The following is a 21,600-nucleotide window of genomic DNA, read 5'->3' as shown; positions in this document are numbered from 1 at the left end:
GACTTCAGCTTGTGGGAGGGAAAGGCTGAAATTGTACGTGAATACCTCTGCCAGTTGGTCCTCCCAGGATCTGAGTGCTCAGCGGGAACACTATCCAGTTCCAGCACTTTCCTTGATTTGACCTGCAGGAAGACTGATCATGTCTGCAGCGGTGACAGCGGGCACAGATACGTCCGAGGCTGTCGGGGCAGGTTTCAGCCTGGCAATCACATAGTTATTCATCATAGACATCCCCTCGCCGACCTCCCTCCAACGTCATCAATACACAGTGACATGGTTGGTGTGAGCACCACTCAGTTAGTGTTGAGACGGAGTGACATCAATAGACTGGGATTGTGCGCCATAATGAAGTAAACTCTCAACAAAAGGGGGTAGGGTGTGCTTCTACTGAGAGTCGGTGGTGCAGGGAGTGAAGCTTTACAGGTGTAATTCAAGTCAAGCCACTGCTTCAATCTGAATGGAGTCAAACACCTTGACTGTTGTGCCTTGTAGATGGTGGACGGTTCTTAGGGAGCCAGGAAATGTATTATATATGAACAAACTGAACAAAGGACTTGAGGGCAGTTTTTCTAAGTTTGCAGATGACATTGAGGAAGTGGGGAAACTGCAGAAAGCCTTGAACAGTTTAGGACTGTGGGGAAACACATGGCTGATGGAACACAATATGGGAACGTGTGAGAATATTCACTTTGGTAGGCGGAATAGAGGAGACACCTATGTTCTAATAAGATCCATTAAATCTGAAGCACAAAAAGGATTTTGAAGCAACTCGTTCCCTCTTATGGTTATCGTGCATGTTCAGTTGGCAGTTAGGAAAGCAAAAGCAATGTTCGCATTCATTTCAAGAGAGCAAGAATGCAAGATGGGAGACATACTGCTGAGAATGTAATGGGCTAAGGACAAACGGCATTTGGCCAGTTGTGAGCTGTTTTGGACACTAGCTCTAGAAAAAGATCTGCTGGTGTTGGAGGTGATCCATCCTGGGGATTACGGCTTGTTACATGAGCGGCAGTTTGTACTCCATTGAACCAATGCTGTGACGAGTTCAGGAGCTGAATGACCCTGGCAAAACCCAAACTGGGCGTCACTGAGCAGGTTATTCCTGAGCAGGTGCTGCTTGATAGTATTGTTGATGACACCTTCCATCATTTTACTGATGATGGAGAGTAGACTGATGAGGCTGTATTTGGACGGGTCGAAATTGTCCTGCGTTTTATGTACCGAAAATACTTGAGCAGTGTTTCCCCATTGTCGGTTTGTAAACATACTGGAACAGCTTGGCAAGGGGAGCGGGAAATTCTGGAGTACAAGTCTTCAGGACTATCGCCGGCATGTTATCAGAGCCCATAGCCGTTGCAGTATCCAGGGCCTCAACCGTTTCTTGAGATCAGTTAAACGAATTTGCTGAAGACTGCAATCTGTCATGATGGGGACCACCGGAGGGGGCCGAAATGGATCATCCACTCAAAACTTCTGACTGAAGGTTGCAACGAAAGCTTCAGCCGTTTATTTTCCACTGATGTGCTGGGCTCTTCCATCATTGAGGTTGGGGATATTTGTGGAGACTCCTACTCCGGTGGGTTGTTTAATCGTCTGCCACCATTCACGATCGGATTGGCAGGACTGCAGAGCTTAATTCTGATGCATTGGTTCTGTGATCGATAAGCTCTGTCTGTCCCTTGCTGTTTAAGCTGTCTGGGATGCAAGTACTTCTGTTTGGAAGCTTCAGCAGATGAACATTTTATCTTTATATATTCTTGGTTCTGCTCCAGGCATGCCCTCCTGCATGCTCCATTGAACCAGGGTTAATCCTCTGGTTTCATGGTAATGATTGAGCGGGGGACATGCTGGGCTGTGACGTTACAGATTGTGTTGGAGTACAGTTCTGCTGCTATTGATGGTCCACAGTGTCCTTTGGACGCTCAGTCTTGAGTTGATAGATCTGCTAAAAGTCTGTGCCATTTAGCATGGTGATAGTGCCACACAACACAATAGAGTTTTTGGAGACAATAGACTTTGTCTCCACAAGGACAGTGTGATGGTCACTTTTACCAATACTGTCATGGACAGATACATCTGCAGTTAGTAGATTGGTCAGGTATTGTTTTTACCCTCTCGTGCTTTCCCTCACCACCTGCTGCAGCTCCAATCTAGTAGCTGTGTCCTTTCGGAGCCGACCAGCGTGATCAGTCGTACTGCTGCCAAAACCACTCTTGATGGTCGACTTTGAAATCTCCCGTCCAGAATACACTTTGTGCCCTTGCCACAGTCAGTGCTTTCTCCAAGTGTTGTTTAACATGGAGGAGTGCTGATTCAGATGAGGAACGACGTTACGTGGTAATCGGTAAGAGACTCCTTTGTCCATGTTAATTTCTGTTATTTCCGTAAGGTATGATTCCGTGAGTATGGCTATGTCAGGCTGTTGCTTAACTCGTCTGTAAGGCAGTTGTTCCAATGTTGGCACTAGACCTCAGATGTTCGTAATGAAGACTTTGCAGGTTCTACAGTGTTGTTTCTAATGTTGACTTTTCCGGTGCCCATTTCGATGCCAGGTGGTCCATCCGGTTTCATTTGTTTGAAACTTTGTAGCGATTGGAACAACTGAATGACTCATTAGACCGTTTCAGAGGGCGACTGGGAGTCAATGACATTGCTTTGGGTCTGGAGTTGCATGTCAGCCTGACCAGATTGGATATTCCTTCTTTGAAGGATGTTAGTGAACCAGTTGGATTTTTCTGACAATCGGCAATGATTTCATTCTCAGCAGTAGATTCTTGATTACAGGGATATTTTTACATTATTGAATTGAATTGCCACCATCTGCAGAGGCGGGATTCAACCTGGATCCACAGAACAGGAGCTGATTTTTCTGGATTTATAATCTATTGATAATACCATGAGACCTGCTTCGAACCACATGTTGTACTCAGCTGCGATTTCTTGTGATATCGTGCTTTTTCATACATTGCTTATGTTATTCTGGAATCTCATCCTTCATAAAACCTTGATTGAAATACACACTCAGGAACGCCTTCTCGACTGCTCGGATTTCATTCAGTCTGTTTTGTTTGAACAGACATTTCAAGGCAGCCGTACCCCAGAGAAGAGCAGGAAAAGATAACGGGTGATTGTGCACTGTACCTGTCACCGGGCCGGCAGGTCTGTCCAGGAAGTGTTTATTGTGGGTCAGAGAACCTCAATTATTATGGCAGGGATGGAGGCCATTCAGCCCATCGTGGAGTCACAATCTCTCCAACTGCACAATTGGAGATAGAGAAAGTGTGTAGAGAGGTTATGAGAGAGAGAAATAAAGAGAGAGAAAGCAAGTGAATGGAGATAAACTCAGATGGAAAGAAAGGGGAGCGACTGACTGAGTGCGAGAGGAAGAGGTGTTAGATGAGGGTGAAGTTAGATAGATCAGAAGACTGCATTTCGGTTGATAAATATGGACAGACAGAAGTTAGAAGCTTTATTTAGAAATTCCTCTGGGCGGCAAGCCCTTTGTCTGGGCACCATACACTGTGAGCACTGTGCTAATACTGGCTGTCATCCCAAATTATTTATTTCCAACAATATCACAGAGCTGGGTTACTGACAGCTAACCAGAACCCATTAGGCCAATAGATTGGTTCCATGGAGAAAGCAGAGGTTTTAAATAGATTATGCCAAGAGCAGCAGGAAATGATAACCACCACCAAGCCGCCACTCCCCTCACCAATACTGTACGAGAGACTAGGCCAGAGAATCTCAGTGAGGGGATTCACTGATAGAGGTGAAATCACGATCTTAGGTGTGGGTCAAATAATGATTGATAAAGTTTGCACACCACTTTATTAGTTACGTAATTCACATTTCGTTTTATGTAGCTCAATATCAGGAGTGTATTTTAACAACCTTATCTGTTGTGGTTCTGTTCGCCGAGCTGGGAATTTGTGTTGCAGACGTTTCGTCCCCTGTCTAGGTGACATCCTCAGTGTTTGGGAGCCCCCTGTGAAGCGCTTCTGTGATGTTTCCTCCGGCATTTATAGTGGCCTGTCCCTGCCGCTTCCGGTTGTCAGTTCCAGCTGTCCGCTGCAGTGGTCGGTATATTGGGTCCAGGTCGATATGCTGATTGATTGAATCTGTGGATGAGTGCCACGCCTCTAAGAATTCCCTGGCTGTTCTCTGTTTGGCTTGTCCTATAATAGTAGTGTTGTCCCAGTCGAACTCATGTTGCTTGTCATCTGCGTGTGTGGCTACTAAGATAGCTGGTCGTGTCGTTTCGTGGCTAGTTGGTTCTCATCTCAGAGATGCAAGGTACTTCCTTAAGGTTTAGAACAGCAAACTATAAGATATTGGAGCATAAATTACGACAGTTAGCCCATCGGGTCTGCTCTGTCATTCAATCATCGCAGATATGTTTCTCAAACCCATTCTCCGACCTTCTCCCCATAACCCTTCATCCCCTCGATAATCAAAAACTATCTGCATCTCAAATAAACTCGATGACCTGCCCCCGCAGCATTCTGTGGCAATAAGTTTCAAAGAATCACCATTCTATGGTTAAATAATTTTCTCCTTATCACTGTTCTAAAAGGTGTTCCCTTTCATCTCAGGCTGTGCCCTCGGATTCTAATCCAATGGAAACATCTTATCAACATCCACTCTCTCCAGGTCAGTCAGTATCCTGTCTATATCAATTACATTCCCTCTCATCCTTTCAAACTTTATCAAGTATAGACCCAGAGTACTCAAGCATTCCTCATGCAATAAGCTTTTCATTCCTATGACCATTCTCGTGAAAATCTTCTGAACACGCTCCAGGACCAGTACATCCTTCCTGAGGTATGGAGCTCAAAAATGAGCACAATACTCCAAATGTGGTCTGACCAGAGCCGTATACAGTCAGTTCTTATATTCAATTCTTCTCATATTACATGCTCCCAATCATAATTGCAATTTCCCTCCTAACTACTGCCTCAACCTGCAAGCTGACCTTGAGAGAACCCGGCACTAGAACTCCCAAATCCCTTTGCACTTCAGATTTCTGAATTTTCTTGCCATTTAGAAAATAGACCATGCCTCTATTCTTCGTGCCAAAGTGCATGACCTCACACTTTCCAACGTTGGAATGCATCTGACGATCTCTTTCCCTGTCCAAATCCTTGTTCAGCCTCTCCGTTTCCTCAATACGACCTGTCCATCTGCCTATCTTTGTATCGTCTGCAAACCTAAACAGAGTGCCCTCAATTCCCTCATCTAGATTCGTTAATGTAACAAGTAAAAAGTTATGATTCCAACACTGAGCATTCTGGATCACCACTTGTCACTGGCTGCCATCCTGAGAAGTACACTTTTATCCCCACTCTCTGCTTTCTGCCAGACAACCAAGCTTCTATCCATGCCACCACCTTGCCTCTAACACCACGGACACTTATCATACTCAGTAATCTCCTGTGTGACACCTTGTCAAAGGCCTTCTGGAATTCCAGGCGGATAACATCCATTGGCTGTGCTTGATCGAGCCTGCTCATTTCCTCTTCAAAGAATTCCAATAGATTTGTCAGGCATTAACTTCCCTTGATGAAATCATGCCGACTTTGCCCTATTTAACCAAACACTTTCAAGTATTCAGAAATCTCATCCTCCACAATGGATTCCAGGATCTGACCCACGACAGAGGTTAAGCTAATCATGCTGGGTTTTTTTTTGTATTTTTCCTTACTCCCTTGTTAAAAAGGGGTGTTACGTTAGTGGGTTTCCAGTGCTCTGGGATCGTTTCTTACTCTAGTGATTCCTGAAAGATCACCACGATCGCCTACGGTCCATCTTCAGCTATCTCCCTAATAATACTGGGCTGTAGTCCATCTGGTTAAAGTTATTTAACCACCTTCGGGCGATTACATTTTTTTTTCTAACATGTTCTCCATGGTGACGGCCATCATATTCAGTTTTGGCCCCTCAGTCTCTTGAATGTTTAAAGTATTACTCGTGCCTTCCACCATGAAAGATAATGCAAAGTAATTATTCAGTTCCTTGGCCATTTTCTCGTTCCCCACTACTATCTCTCCAGTATCATTTTCCAGCAGTCCAATGTTCACTTTTGCCGCTCTTTTGTACTTTATATATCGAAAGAAACTGTTATAGTCTTCCTTTACATTACTGGCTAGCTTACCCCCATATTTATTAATCTCCATCCTTATTTTATTTTGTTTGCTCTCTGTTTTGTCTTTGTAAGCTTCCCAATCCTTAGGTTTCCCACTGTACTTTGCCACATTATATACTTTCTCTTTTGCTTTTATGTTATACTTGACTTCCCTAGTCAGCTATGGTGGCCCCATCCTCCCTATACAAGCCTCTTTTTCCTCAGGATAAATCTCTGCTGTATCCTGAACTACTCCAATAATCTCCTGCACCTGCTGTTGCAGCAGTCTTTCCTGCTGGGCCCGTCTCCTAATCAATTCTACCCAGCTCGTCATTCATGTCTGTGTAATTGCTTTTATTCAGCTGTAATGCAGTTACTTCTGATTCTAACTTCTCCATTTGAAATTGCAGAGTAAATTCAATTATATTATGATCACTGTCACCTTAGGGTCCCCTCATCTAGTCTGCCTGCACAAGCTGCTCCAAAAAGCCATCTCATAGACATTCCACAAATTCCTTTTCCTGCCAACCGCTATCAATCTGAAATCCTAGTCCATCTGTATAATAAAATCCCACAGGATCACTGTAGCTTTGCCTTTCCTACACATCTTTCTAGCTCCTGGTGTATCTTACACCCCAGGTCTCTGTATATAACTCCAACTGCATTTTCTCACCTTTTTAATTCCTCAATTCTACCGGCGCAGATTCTACACCATCTGACCTTATATCACTTCTTATTATTGATCATTGATTAAATTCCATTCTTAATACTGAGACAACTCTATCTCTCTCTGCCCAATTGCCTATCTTTTCGACAGAATGAATATCCTTGAATATTCATCTCCCAATCCTGATCATCTTGCAGTGATGTCACTGTAATGCCCACTATATCGTACCTGACAATTTATGGATGAGTCACAAGCTCATTTACCTTATTCCTTATACCGCATGCATTCCGATATAATAGTTCAGTCCTGTATTATCCGTCGCTCTTCTCATTGTCATTTGTTTGTCCAGCCGTTGGTACCTACACGACCCGGACCACTGGATCATTCCCCTCCCGCTCCAAGTTCTGCAACCCAGATGATATATCCCAAATCCGAGCACCATGTAGGCAACACAACCTTCAGGATTCTTAATCCCGATCACGGAGAACAGTATGTATGCTTATATATGTACTATCCCCAATTATCCATCATTGGGCAGCATGGTGACACAACAATGCTGCCTCAAAGTGCTAGGGACTTGGGTTCATTTCCAATCTCTGGACCCTGTCTGTGGGACTTTGTACATTCTTCCAGTGTCTGCATTGGGAGCATTAACTCTTTTCTCTCTCCACAGTACGTCTCTGTGTTTGCTACAGATTTCTAACATCTACAGTATTTTTGCTTTTGTTCGGTGGAGAAATGCAACAAATGTGACAGGTTTTTGTAAAAGCAGCCGTGGTTCGCAGGTTCCTCTGGGTGTTTAGGAATCTTGCCCGGCCACTTGTCTGAGTGCAGTGTCCCTGGATGCCCATTCCATCTCTCTCAGTTCCCTCCGTCCATTGTCAGTACATGCAGCCTTTCTTTGTGCCACCCCTGGGACTCCCCACACCCCATTGCCTCGAACTGGATACTCCCTTCGCAGGACTGTGCGCACAACGACACTGGGAACTTTCTGACCCGCTGGAGATGCTGGGTAAAGACCCTGCCATTGAAAGGAACAGAATAACTAGAATCCGATTGAATAACAAAGCTTTTACATCCATCTGCTCTGCCATTTTCTAATCTTCCCTTTATCCTTGTCCATCTGCAAATAGATGGTTTATATGTGTACCTTGTCAACAGGTTTGGTGGCGGGGATAGATATCAGATCCGGTGGTCATTGGACTGATTCTGTGGTCTCACTTTCCTGACGTCATACTTAAGTTTTTATTATCAAGTCTATCCAGTTTAAAGAAAAGGCCTTGCTGGAGTTGTGCTGAAAGAATATTTGAATTTTGGAGACATTAGAACATGTCACGTGCGAGTGAGGTTAGGAATCGTAAGGTAGCACAGTTAAATACACGATCAAAGTGCTGTTGGGGAGGCAGCGCTTTCGATATGTGGATCATTGGGATCCCGAGTCAGTAGGATATACACAAAATGGACGGTATGAACCTGAACTGGCAGCAATTTACGATATGTGGCTTATTGGGATTCACGGGTCAGTAGGATACACACAAGAAGGACGGGATGCACATGAACTGATAACAATCTCCGATATGTGGATCATTGGGATTCCTGGGTTGGTAGGATATAGACAAGATGGACGGGATGGCTTTGAACTGGCAGCAATCTCCTGGCAGGCAGGTTTGCTATTGTCCTTTACGAGGGTTTAAACTAGTGTGTGGCGGCGGTGGGGGAGGGGTGTGTGGAATCACAGCAGTAGGTCCACAGGTACAGAGACTGAGTTAGAAACTAATCCCAGTACAGCTAAGACCAACAAAACAAAAAAAACAGGCAGAGGGTACTGAACACAGTGGCCTGGCGGTCTGAAGTGTGCTGATTTTAATTTGAGGAATCTATTTGTTTGAACAGATATTTCGATGTCGCTGCATGTCAGAAAATAGGAAGAGATAATGGTTAATTGTCCACTGTGTCCTTCACTGGACCAGCTTATCTCTCCAGGCACCAAACCTTGTTACTGTGGGTCAGAGAACTTCAGAATTAATACAACACGGAAGGAGGCCATTCAGCCCACCATGCGTCCATGAGCTCACCATAATGACAACTTGAAAATAGAGGGAATGATCGGAGCTAGACTGCGAGGGAGAGGAATAAACAGAGAGAAAGACAGTGAAGTGAGATAAACAGAGTGAAATAAAAGGAGCGACAGAGTGAGTGAGAGCAAGGGGTTTCAGATGAACGTGAAGTTAGATCAGGAGATAGCATGAGGAGAAATACACAGAAACTTTTCTTAGAAACTCTCACAGACTGTAAGCCCTTTGTCTGGTGCCATACCCTGTGAGCACCATGCTGATACTGGCTGTCATCCCAGATCATTTATCGCCAATATCATCCCAGAGCTGAGTTGCTGACAGTTAAACACAATCCAAAAGACCAATAGATTGCTTCCAGGGAGAAGGTGGATTAATTTAAATGTTCTGGGCCAACAGGAACTTGTAGCCCCTCTAGACACTGCGTGAGAGGCAGGGTGGAGTGTCAGTGAAGGGAATCACTGGCAGAGGGAAAATCAGGATCTCAGCTCTGGGTCAAATAATGATTGATAAAGTTTGCACACCACTTCCATGGTTTTGTAATTCACATTACAATTTATATAGCTCCACATAGTAAGTGTATTTTAACAATATTGTCTTTTTGTAGTTTTCATATTTTGGTATGTACAGAAAAGCTTTTTTATCCTTGTAATTTGTGTTGAATAAACACATTTTATTACTGAGGAAGAAAGGACCTGCTCCGATGCGACAGGCGTCACCTGAACCGCGCTGGGACCAGAGTCCGAGTGAATCCTAACCAGGGCTGGAGACAGAGCTTTAAACTGATTAGGAGTGTGTGTGTGTGTGTGTGTGTGTGTCTGTGTGTGTGTGGGGGGGCGGGGGGGAACGGGGTGGGGGTGGGGGTGGGGGGTGCAGTTATAGGGTTTAATTACAAAAGCCGAATTAAAAGAGGCGGTTAGAGTACAGAACTCAGGAGAGGTTATTCAAATCTCCAGCACAGGCACAATTAGGATAGCGCATCTGGAAATGTTTAACATATCAAACTTCAAGCGTCCTGCACAAATGAATGACAATGAGAAGACGGACGGTTAATGCAGGACTGAAGGGATTGCAACTGAATGCATGTTGTATAAGGAATAAGGTAAATGAGCTTGTGGTGCAGAATTAAATCGGAAGGTATGAAGAGATGGGCTGCAAGGGGATCTGAATATTTAAGGATATTTAATCTATTGAAAAGACAGGCAGGTGGGCAGAGGGAGTGGATTTGCATTATTAGTAAGAAATGAAATTAAATCAATAGTAAGAAAGGAAGTAAGGTCAGATGGTGTAGAATCAGCCTGGGTAGAATGGAGGAACCACAAAGGTATGACAACCACAGTTGAAGCCTTGTACAGGGCTCCAAAGAGTAGTCAAGAGCTGGGACACAAGATACGCCAGGAGATAGGAAAAATGTGTAGGAAAGGCAAAGTACAGTAATTATAGGTGATTTCAGTATGCAGGGGAACTAGGAACATTAGATTGGTAGTGGTTCACAAGAAAAGGAATTTTAGGAATGTTTATGAGATGGCTTTTTGGAGCAACGTCTGGAGGAGCGCACTCGGGAACAAATGATACTGGATTTAATGACGCAGGATTCGTAAGGGAGATAAGAGTGAAGATAAATTTCGGAAGCAATTGTCAGAACATGGTTGAATTTATTCTACAATTTGAGAGAGATTGAAGATAAGATCAGAGGTAACAGTATATCAGCTGAATAAAGGCAACTACAGAGGCATAATGGAGAAGCTGGGTAGAATTGACTGGGAGAGGAATCAAGCATGAAAGACAGGGAACAGCAATGTGAGCAGATTCCAAGATTAAATCAGGAGACACAGCAGAGATTATTGCCGAGGAATGGAGGCATGGTACAGGGACGATGAGACAGCCAGGGCTGACGATGGAAGTCAGGGATTGCATCCAAGCAAACGATCAAGCTTATAATTTGGTGAGGGGCAGTGGGAAACTAGAGAATTGGGAAACGTACAAAGACTAACAGAGGGCAAAAAAGGATTAGACATGGAGGTAAGCTAACTAGTAATAGAAAGGAGACTGTAAGAGGTTCTTTAGATATATAAAGTGCAAAAGAGAGGCAAAAGTGAATATGGATTACTGGAAGATGATGCTGGAGAGACAGCAGTGGAAAACAAAGAAATGAATGAGGGACTTTGCATCAATGTTCATGGTGGAAAACATGAGTAAAATTCCCAAAGATTGAAGAGAGTGAGAAGGCAGAGCTGAGTATGGAGGTCATCATCAAGAAGAACATGCAAGAAAACTGAATGGCCTGAATTTGGATAAATCACCTGAACCATGTAGACTGCACCCCAGCATTGTAAGTGAGATAGCTGAAGAGGTAGTGAAAGTGAAAGTGGTAATCTTTCAGGAATGAGTAAAATCAGGAAAGGCTGGAAAATGCTAATGTGACACTCTATTTAATAAAGGAGTTAGGCAGAATATGGAAAATTACAGACTGATTAGCCTAACCTTGGTTGTGGGTAACATCCTGGAATCCATCGTGAAGGGTGTAATTTCTGAATACTTGGAAGTATTTAGTAAAATAGTGCAAAGTCATCATTGTTTCATCAGTGGGAGTTCATGCCTGACAAATCTGTTGGAATAATTTGAGGGAGTAACAATCAGATTTCATAAGGAGAACCAGTAGATGTTGTCCACCTTCTTCTCAAAAATCCTTTGGTAAGGTTCCAGGCAGGACGCTACTGAGAAAGATTAGGGCCCCTGGTGTTACAGACAAGGTACGATCTTGGATAGATGCATGGCTGTCTGACAGAAAGCAGAGAGTGGGGATTAAAGTGTCCTTCCCAGGATGGCATCCAGTGACAAGTGGTATTGCTCAAGTCTCAGTGTTGGGACCACAAAATTCGCTTTGTGCATCAATGATCTACATTAAGGAACTGAGAGTTCCTTGGCCAGTACATCCTTCCTGAGATATGGGACAGAAAACTGTGCACAATAATCCAAATGTAGCCTGAACAAAATCTTATAGAGCCTCACAAGTACATCCCTGCATTTATATTCAAGCCCTCTTGAAATAAATGCAATCATTTTATTTGCCTTCCCAACTGCTGACAACCTGCAGGTTTACCTTTCAAGATCCTTGGACTAGAACCCCCCCACCTCGTCTTCTGAACTTGCTCACTATTTAGAAAATAGTCTATGCCTTTATTTTTCCTGGCAAACGGATGACATCACACTTGCACACGTCATGCTCCACCTGCCACTTCTTTGCTCACTCCCCTTACCTGTGCATATCCTTCAACACGACAAATTGAGGACCGCAGATGCTGGAGATCAGAGTCAAAGTGTGTGGTGCTAGAAAGGCACAGCCAGTTCAGGCGGACTCTGAGGAACAGGATATTCGACGTTTCAGCCATAAAGCCTTTATCAAGAATGAAGTGGGTGGGCGAAAGAGGGTTGCGAGATGAATAGGAGGGGCTGGAAGGAAGGTAGCTTGGAAGACGATGGCTAAATGAAGATGAATGGTGAGAGTGGAAGGTGGAGTGGATAGATGGGAAGCAAGATAGACAGGTAGGACAGTTCAACAGGCGGTGCTTAGTTGGAGGATTAGATATGGGTTCAGGTGGAGGGAGGGGAGATGGGGAAACTGGTGACATTGCGCTGGATACTGTGTGTTGAAGGGTTCCAAGATGGAAGACGATGCACTCTTCCTCCAGACGTCTGGTGGCTAGAATATGGCAGTGGAGGAAGCCAATAACTTTCATGTCCTTGGAAGAGTGATAGGGAGAGGAGAAGTATTCAGGCGCAGGGAAGTGGGGTTGTTGGTTGTTGGTTATGTGATGGAGAGTGTTCCCTGAACTGTTCTGCAAGCTGACTTCCAGTCTTCCTGTGTAGAGGAGACCAGGAGCCATGGACAGAGTAGATGAGGTGTTTGGATGCACAGGATATTCTCTGCCTGATTGGAAGGATCCTTTGGGGCCTTGGATGGAGGTCAGGAGGAAGTTGATGACACAGGTTTCATACCTCTTGCAATGGCGTGTGGGAGGGGGGACTCGTGAACCTAACGAAGGAGTCGTGAAGGGAATGGTCTCTTCAGAAATCTGATAGGGGTGAGGAGGGAAGTATATCTCTGGTGGTGTGGTCTGACTGTTGGTGGCAGAAATTGTGGAGAATGATGCGTTGTATCCTGATGCTGGAGCTCTGGAAGGTGAGCCTCAGAGGGGAACTAGAGGGTGCTAGTGCACCGTCCTGCCGCCGAACTACCTCTTCGATGCTATCTATCCCTCTATTCCATCTTTGCACTGTTTGAAAACTTAGCCAGAGAGTGGTGAATGTAGGGAATTCACTGCTACAGAAGGCTGTCGAGGCCAGGTAATTGAGTATATTTAAGAGTAAGACAGATAGGTTCTTGATTGTAAACGGGATGAAGGGCTACAGATAGAAAGTGGAAGAATGGGGTTGAGAAGGTTAACAGCCATCATTGAATGACGGAGCAGGCTCAATGGGCTGAAAGGCCAAATTTCTGCTCCAATGTTTTCTGTTCGTATGGTTAGTATTGGCTCTCCTCGTTCCTCATTGGAGATGTATCCTGGAATTTGATCTTCTTGTGATTTATAAAGAGTAACATACCAATGCTGATGACTGGGAAATATTATGTTCCCTCCCTCCAGTCTCAGCAGCCATGTCCCCAATATCATAATCGCACTGAAATTAAAAACCAGTGCATGGTACTTAATCACAATTGACATCGACAACATTAACAGCAGATCCTCACCTGCCCTCTCTGATCCTCGACTAGCCATCTGAATTGTGTGTCACATCATATTCTCTGTTAGCATATCCATGCCATTTGTCTGTTATAACGCATGATGTCGTAGGCACATTTGCCTGTTAGATTTAGGACTAGAAATGTTCTCTCCATATTTTACTGACATTATAATCACTGTTCAGAAGTTTCCGACTGTATGTTTCCATTTATAAACGGAGAAACTTGTTTATGTTCTGACAATCCTTTGACATTACTCTCATATCCAAGGTAGATTGAATGATTACATGCAAACAATCTACCATCTCTAATGTTCCTTCCCTCAGCCACCTCCAGATATTCCAAGCTAAATGAGTAAATTTTAAACGTTCTTTAGAAGTTTAATAAAATCAATATTGAACTCAAAGGGCTTAAATGAAAGTATTTGTTCAGTGACTGTGATTAATGTCTATCTTCGTGGATCCAAATTATCACGGTAGATAGTTTGAAAGATAAATTGACTCTATTCAAAGTGTTATCCCATAGTTTGAGAAGAAACACCACTGACAGCACTAACAGGCATCAGCAGCTCGAGAGGGAGAGGGGTAGGAGAGATCAGAATCTGAGAACATTAGACAGGAACGTTACAATAATTGATCATAATCTGAGGACCATGGATGGGAATGTTCCAACAATGGATCAGAATCTGAGAACATTAGAGTGGAATGTTCCAACAACGGATAGGAGTTTTCCCTTGAGTCTTTGCTGGATTTCTCAGCGTTGGCTATCATTAGCATATCGGATCCAGAATATCCTTTGGATATTCAAGGTGGTTACTATCCCACCCTCGCGATAGTTGGTGGTCCTGGTAAGTCATTATATTTGTCTACTAAACCGGGTTGAACTGACTGTACATATCTTCAGTTCCAAACAAAAAATGATTTCCTTATATATTATAACTACCAAACTACGATTTATAGATTACCCACTGATATTCGAGAAGCAACCAGACACTTCTCAAACTCCATAATCCATTTTGTCCTTCACATATTTACATCTCCATGTCCTCCCCACTCACCAATCCTGTCCAATACCACCATCATGATATCCCAGTCTCGTCCTCAGTCTCAGTGCAATATCTGAATAAACCATTTGTGCCTTTGTTCAATCCGGATGCAACAGTTTCACGTTCCTTGTAACAACATATCCGTCACTAAATAATTGCTATTGAGGATGTTTAACTTGTTCACTGCACATACGGGAAGACAGTTTATGGTGGTCAAGCCATTGACTCATAATCTAGAGCCACAGAATAATGGTCTGTTGATATCTCATGAAGGAAATTGGGGAGTTTAAATGCAACCATTATCATTTGTTATAAAAACCAATCTGCTTGCCTCAAGCCCTTTAGGGAAGTCAATGTGTCATGCTTCCTTCGTCAGGTTTCCGTGTGACTTCTGTGATGAACACGTCGGTGTACTGTACTTTTGTGAGAATTAAAAACCAGCAATAACTACCTGATAGCACCAAGAGTTCTGAAAAATAGACATAATGTAACATTTGGTCGAACAACCCAATTAGCTCATTGTCTCGAAACAAATTCAGCAAAACATTTTAAATTATACCCCAAAATACCCACCTCCAAACAAGTTTCAATTTATTACATTGACAATCTTAACAGCCAATGATACAGTCCAATAGTTTGGCGGTACATGTGCATGGAAAATTGAACAGTTGAGAGGAGAACTGCCAAGCTCCAGCATGCAAAGACTGCCTGAAAAATAGCTCTCCTTTCGGTACCTTTATTGATTCGTAACTGGTGAAGCAGAGTCCCCAAGAAGAAAATAAGACAGGAATATGCAGAAGAAATGAAAGCTTCCTGATTTTGAGATAAGAAGTTGTGTTTTGTAATTCTTAATTAGGAGTCTTATCAGAGTAGTATTGTAAATGGGGAAGGTAAAAGACAGGTTAGAGGAAGAATTTGTAAATAGTCGTTCGTTTATACTCTGTTATACTTTAAGAAATAAAGTTGTTAATTTTTACTTTCAATAGATTTGGACTCTAGAATTACCACAGATTACTGCATGGGATAAATCTTTTCTCTATTGCTGGTTTTAATTAAGCAGGAAGATTTATCCTGTGTTGTAACACTACAAACCCATAGCTGTGCATTTTACTCTTTACGGTATTGTGGAACAGCTGAACCAGCCTCTCAGTTCAAGATCTGCATAACATGCTGCCCTGACCAGGCCTTCATACATCCTGTGAGAGAAGAACAAATGTAAAGATAGCGCCCTTTCTCTGCCTGTTTTCTGTATTGCTGCATCTCATTTCCATTCAGGTACGAGATGATCCCCTATTTTAGGTATATTCAATCTCATTGAAATTCTCCCCGAGAGTGATGCACATCTCCATAGGTATCTCTGGTTCTGGCTTTATTGATGCTACGGACAAATGTAAGGGACTTATAAATTCCATGTCAGTCATAGTGCATCGAGAAGGAATGGCTCTTTGTGGCACAGGAAAGAAATAGCGATATATAAGTGAGAGAAAATATGTTTTTGACAATCCCTGAGAATGTTGTTGAGGCAGTATTTGGGGTACTGTGGATAGACTTTATCTCAAGTTTTATCAGACTAATCCCTGGGATGATGGCATATGAGCAGTGAGTGAAGCTCAGTGAGTGAATAAGAGGCGATTGCATTGAACCTTAAGAGGGATGGACAATTACTCATTATGTTCTAAACAGACGCTGATACGGTGATAAATTCCATAACGTTTTTCACTCAGATTACATGATTATCGATAGTTTAAGAGCCTCTGAGAACGTTTCACTCAACCACCGCCACTCCCTATTTTAACTGAGACAGAGAGAGAAAGAGAGGAGAAAGAGAGGAGAGAGCGAGAGAGAAAGAGAGACGTTCAGGCTTTTGAATAAACTCTCTCAACATGAATACAGTTCAATTGGTGCGTAATCCTGCCATGAACTTTATGATATCCATAATCCCGACAGCAGCAACAATACCTTCATTATAAAAGTGTTAACTCTTTCCAGTATTATAGAGAGAAGTAAAGTCTTTTTACACCACAGGAAATAAACGATGTCTAAGAGGAAGAAGAGTTGTTATGATCATCTCTGAGAGTGTTGTTGAGGCAGTATTTGGGATATTGTGGACAGACATTCTCTCCTTTATAAGGAATGATCACCTTGTCACAGAGAGAGTGCAATGGAGTTTCACCAGACTAATCCCTGTGATGATGGTACCATGAGGAGACAGTGAAGATTCATCTCTGGCATTGTGAGAGAATGAAAGGCGATTGCATTGAACCTTGGGGGAAGGGACAGTCACACACGATGTTCTAGATAGACACTGGTACGGTGAAAAATTCCATGGCTTCTGTTTTACTCAGGTTGTATGAGTGTTGATAGTTTTAGAGCCTCTGAGAATATTCCCCTCACTCCACACCCAATCCCCATGTCGCATTAGAGAGACAGAGGACCAGTATTTGAATAAACTCTCTCCACATTAATACAGTTCATTTATTGTGTAGTCCTGCACTGAATGTCTCGTTATCCACAATCCCGACAACAGCTAAAACAGTTAACTATTCCCACCAGATTCTGACCTCCATGGAGAACATGGGTGTGTCTTCTCGGAGATGGGAAATGCATCCTTGAGACTTGGCACAAATAATTTGGGTTCCCTCCTCACTGCCAGTTAAAGTAGCACACGTTCTACATATAATGGAACCATGCTTAGCATCATGGAGTCCTCTATCAGTGCAGTGTCGATTTCATTAGTTTGTCATGTTTGAACATCTGTGACCCCCACTTGTTCCTATATAACTGTCTCGTGGGGATGAATAGCCTCGTCCTGGTCTCATGGAACAGGTTTAAGTATCTGATTGGGCTCTACCTGTTCCTGTTTAAAAGCTCGATGCACTGAACATACCACTCTTCTTCCTGTGTAACAGGCAGGAGTATTGAATCTGCTGTCACTCTTCCAGTTCCTGAATGCTAGCACATACCCGTGTGCAACCAGCTTGAGATGCTGAATGAGCTCCTCTTTTAACTGTGGAAATGTGCAGTGTCTGGCCGTGCTGTTACATAAATGTTACCGACACTTTAAAAGCACAAACCGGAATGCTGTCTGGGGCTTGCTGCACATGGACACAGAATGGTTCAGGAGCTGATGGGGGACAAACTATTCTGAACATTGTGTGATCTTCAGTCATCATACCCACTTCCGATCTTATGATGGGAAAATATAATGATGGAACAGCTGAAGACGTTTGTGCTGAGGAGTATAACCTGAGCATCTCCTGCCAGATGCCCCGGGACTGAGAGAATTGTTGGCGACTGACCCCAAACCTCTTTATTCGTGTTCTGAAAGACCCTGTCCAGTGCGAAGTTTACACCTGATCCACATTCAGCTCAAATAAGTAGGCGGTCACGATGCCATCCTCAGTCAAATACTGCCTTGGTATCAAAGCCATTTGCTCTTTTCTGAGCCTCTGTGTTCGCTTTTTTTTCACATCAATAGGTGACGGTGGATGTGTAGGGAGTGCTTTCCTCTCACAGAAGGTAATCACTGTCAGGAACGATCTGGTCTAGAGAGCTAGGGGAGCTAAATCACTGAAAGCATTTAATGAGGAGGTAGATAGATGTTTGACCTGTCAGAGAGCTAAGGGATGGGGAATTGGGCATGAAAGAGGAGTTATTGTCAACAGTAGACCAGCCGTGATGTTATGCAATGGCTTGATCATCCGAATTACCCGATCCAGTTTCTTTTGTCCTCATATTCGGCAATTGAAAAGTTAATGGCTGTAATTGAGCTGATTGAAGCCATTCAGCCTATCGAGTCTGAAATTCCGTTCAATAATTTCTTATATGCACCTCGACCTCATTCTTCTGCCTTCTCCCTAGAATCCTTGATCTCCTTACAAATCAAAAACATATCGATTTGTGTCTTAATGACACTAGTGTCTCTGCCTCTGTGTAATTGTATGTGAGTGTTTGTGCGTGTGCCTCTGTGTGTGTGTATCCCATGCGTTTGTTATGTGTGTTTGCGTGTCTACATCTGTCTGTGTTTCAGCCTGTGTTTCTATCTAGATTTATGTCGATTTGTATGTGACTGCATATGTATTTGTGTGTTCATACGTGTATGTATACCTATTTCCATGTAAGTATTGCGTGCGTTCGTCTGTGTTTGCCTCTCTGTGCAGTGAGGTATCTGTGGGTTTTTTTTTAGAAGTGAAAGGACTGTGCTTGGAACTGCCAGTGGGTTTAAACTGAGAATTGTCTTTCACTGGACATTGCTCCTTAACTGGTCAGTAGGACGTGGATATTTCGGATACTCCACACGAGGCGGTCTGGTCCTCTCCAGCTCTTTCAGAGTCCTCCGCACATGGAGTGAGGAGGAGAGTGAGTGAACGGATATAGGGGACTCCAGTACCCAGATGGACCTTTCTATTCTATTCCAGGCTGTTTCTCCTGAAATGGGAAAAAGGGATGGATGGAGAATGGGAATGGGTGACCCTGCTGTTTGTGCTGGTGTAGGTAGAGGGAGTTGTGAGGTATCTGGAATGTGTCAGTCGATAGTTTTGAATCTATATAGTACGATTAGTTGCTGAATTCAATAGTGAGAGTGGTAGTGTCTGAGCCTTCTTTGAAGACAGAGCGTGAATCTTGTTCGGGGTTAGGTGTCATAACAGATATACAGTGAGTGTGAGGAAGCAGAGAGTATACGGTAACTCTTATCCTAACAGAGAGAGGAGGATATTGTTGCTTGTCCAGTATTGTGGGACATTTCTCCAGATCATCGCAGCGTCGAGACGAGCCTCCCAGAATTTCGTGTCCAGGTCTGTCACTGATAATGACACAGACCTGTCTCTCAGGTTCCACAGAATCAGTTTAGTTAGTGTTTACAGACAGTAAGGAGAAGCAAATATCGGTGTGTTACATATCAAAAGCAAAACTGTAGCAGAAAATCTGAGCATCATATGCTCTGGAAATTAGTTGGGCAAGTATTGTGGATACCGCAGTCTTATTGAATGGTCTGAAGTTGTATCTAAACTGCGTTAACTAAGTTACTGCTGAAGCTGAGAAAAATAAGTTATGTAAGAGTATATGAGGTGGTTTGAAGAATATGTTGTGAAGCAAACTAGAGAGCAGGTTATTTCGGATTTGATGTTGTGTGGTCAGAAGGACGAATTGGTCCTTGGTCCAATATTAACCTTGGTCTGAATCAGCTTTTAAGGAATAATGGCATTTGTAAGGTGTATTTTACAAGGTGTCTGCATATAATATAGAATGCTTGAATATTCTAGTCAAACATTATGGAAGACTGGAGGATAGAATGTCAAGATATCTTCTGTGAATTTTGAAAGTACAATATAAAATTCAGTGGGAGATGAGCAATGGTTGTTTGAGTCATAGAGTCCGACAGCACGGAGACAGGCCCTTCCGCCCAAACTGGTCCATTCCGATCAAAATGTCCATCCACGCTAACCCCATTTCCCTGCCATTGCCCCGTATCCTTCTAATCCTTTCCTATCCGTGTATTTGTTCAAATGCCTTTTAAATGTTGTTTATGTATCCCCCTCAACCACTTCTCATTCCATATGCGTAACATCCTCTGTGTTAAAAAGTTGTTCCTCAGGTTCCCTTTTATTCTGTCCCAAAACTGATGCTCTCTAGTCTGTGATTAACCAACCCTGGGAAAAAAAAAAAGACTGGGTGCATTCACTCTATCCATGCCGACATGATCTTATAGACTTCAATATGATCCTCATGCACCCAAGTAAAAAGTCCAAACTTGTCCAACCTCTTTCTACAACTCAGACCATTGATAACTTGGCAATATACTTGTAATTGTTTTCTGCACTCTTTCCAGTTTAATAAAATCCTTCCTACAGCAAAGTGAACAAAACTGAACATAACGCTACCAATATGGCCTCACCAGCATCCTATATAACTGCAACATAACTCCCTAATTTCGATACTCAGTGATACAAACCGATTAAGGTCAGTGTGCTAAAAGCTTTCTTCACTGTCTACCTCTGAATCATCTTTCAGAGAACCATGCAACTGAATTCCAATGTCCCTATGTTCCACTACATTCCTTAGGACCCAACCATTCACCATGAAACTCCACACTTGATTTGACTTTCTAAAATGCAAGAACTTACACTGATCCATATTAAAATCCATTTGCCATTTCTCAGCCCACTTCTCCAGCTGATCAAGATACTGCTGTAATTTCTGAAATTTCTGATAACCTTCCTCACTCTCCATGATGCTCCCTGTTTTAGTGCCGTATTCAAACTTACAATCATGCCTGTACATGCTCATGCAAATCATAGGCATATGTAATATGTAGTGGTGCCAGAATCAACCCCTGAGGCATGCCACTATTCACAGGCCTCCAGTCTGGCCAGCATTTTTCCAGTATTAATCTCTGCTTCCTACCATCAAGGTAATTTTGTACCTAATTTGCCAGCTCCCCCTCAATTCCATGCGATCTAACCTTACAGAGCGGCGCACCATGTGGGACCTTATTGATGTCCTGACTGGAATCCATCTAGACTACGTATACCACCCGGACCTCCTCAACTTGCTGGTCACTTTAGCAAAGAACTCCAACAAAATTGCGAGTCATGCTCTCTCTTGCACAAACTCCGGTGCTGAATTTGATGAAGAGCTTTTGCCCAAAACATCGATTTTCCTGCTCCTCGGATGCTGCCTGACCTGCTCTGCTTTTCCAGCACCATTCTAGTCTTACTCCGAAGCACACCCTATCTTTCCAAATGCAAGTATATCCAATCTCTCCGAATCTTCTAAAGTAACCTACCCACTTGATTTTAGGATTACTGGTCTTTAGTTCCCAAGTTTATCTTTGTAGCATTTCTTGAATACGGACTCAGCATTCCCTATGCGCCAGTCGTCCAGGACCTCACTCGTTGGCAAGCGATGATAGAAAAGAGCCAAGCAGTGCTCCCGCAATTTCTTCTCTAT

The sequence above is a fragment of the Chiloscyllium plagiosum genome, unplaced genomic scaffold, assembly GCF_037043375.1.
Source record: "Chiloscyllium plagiosum isolate Xiang-an unplaced genomic scaffold, Cpla_swu_hap1 HiC_scaffold_21, whole genome shotgun sequence".
NCBI lineage: Eukaryota > Metazoa > Chordata > Chondrichthyes > Orectolobiformes > Hemiscylliidae > Chiloscyllium > Chiloscyllium plagiosum.
The sequence above is the reverse complement of the archived record's forward strand: the minus strand, read 5'-3'. Positions refer to the sequence as shown.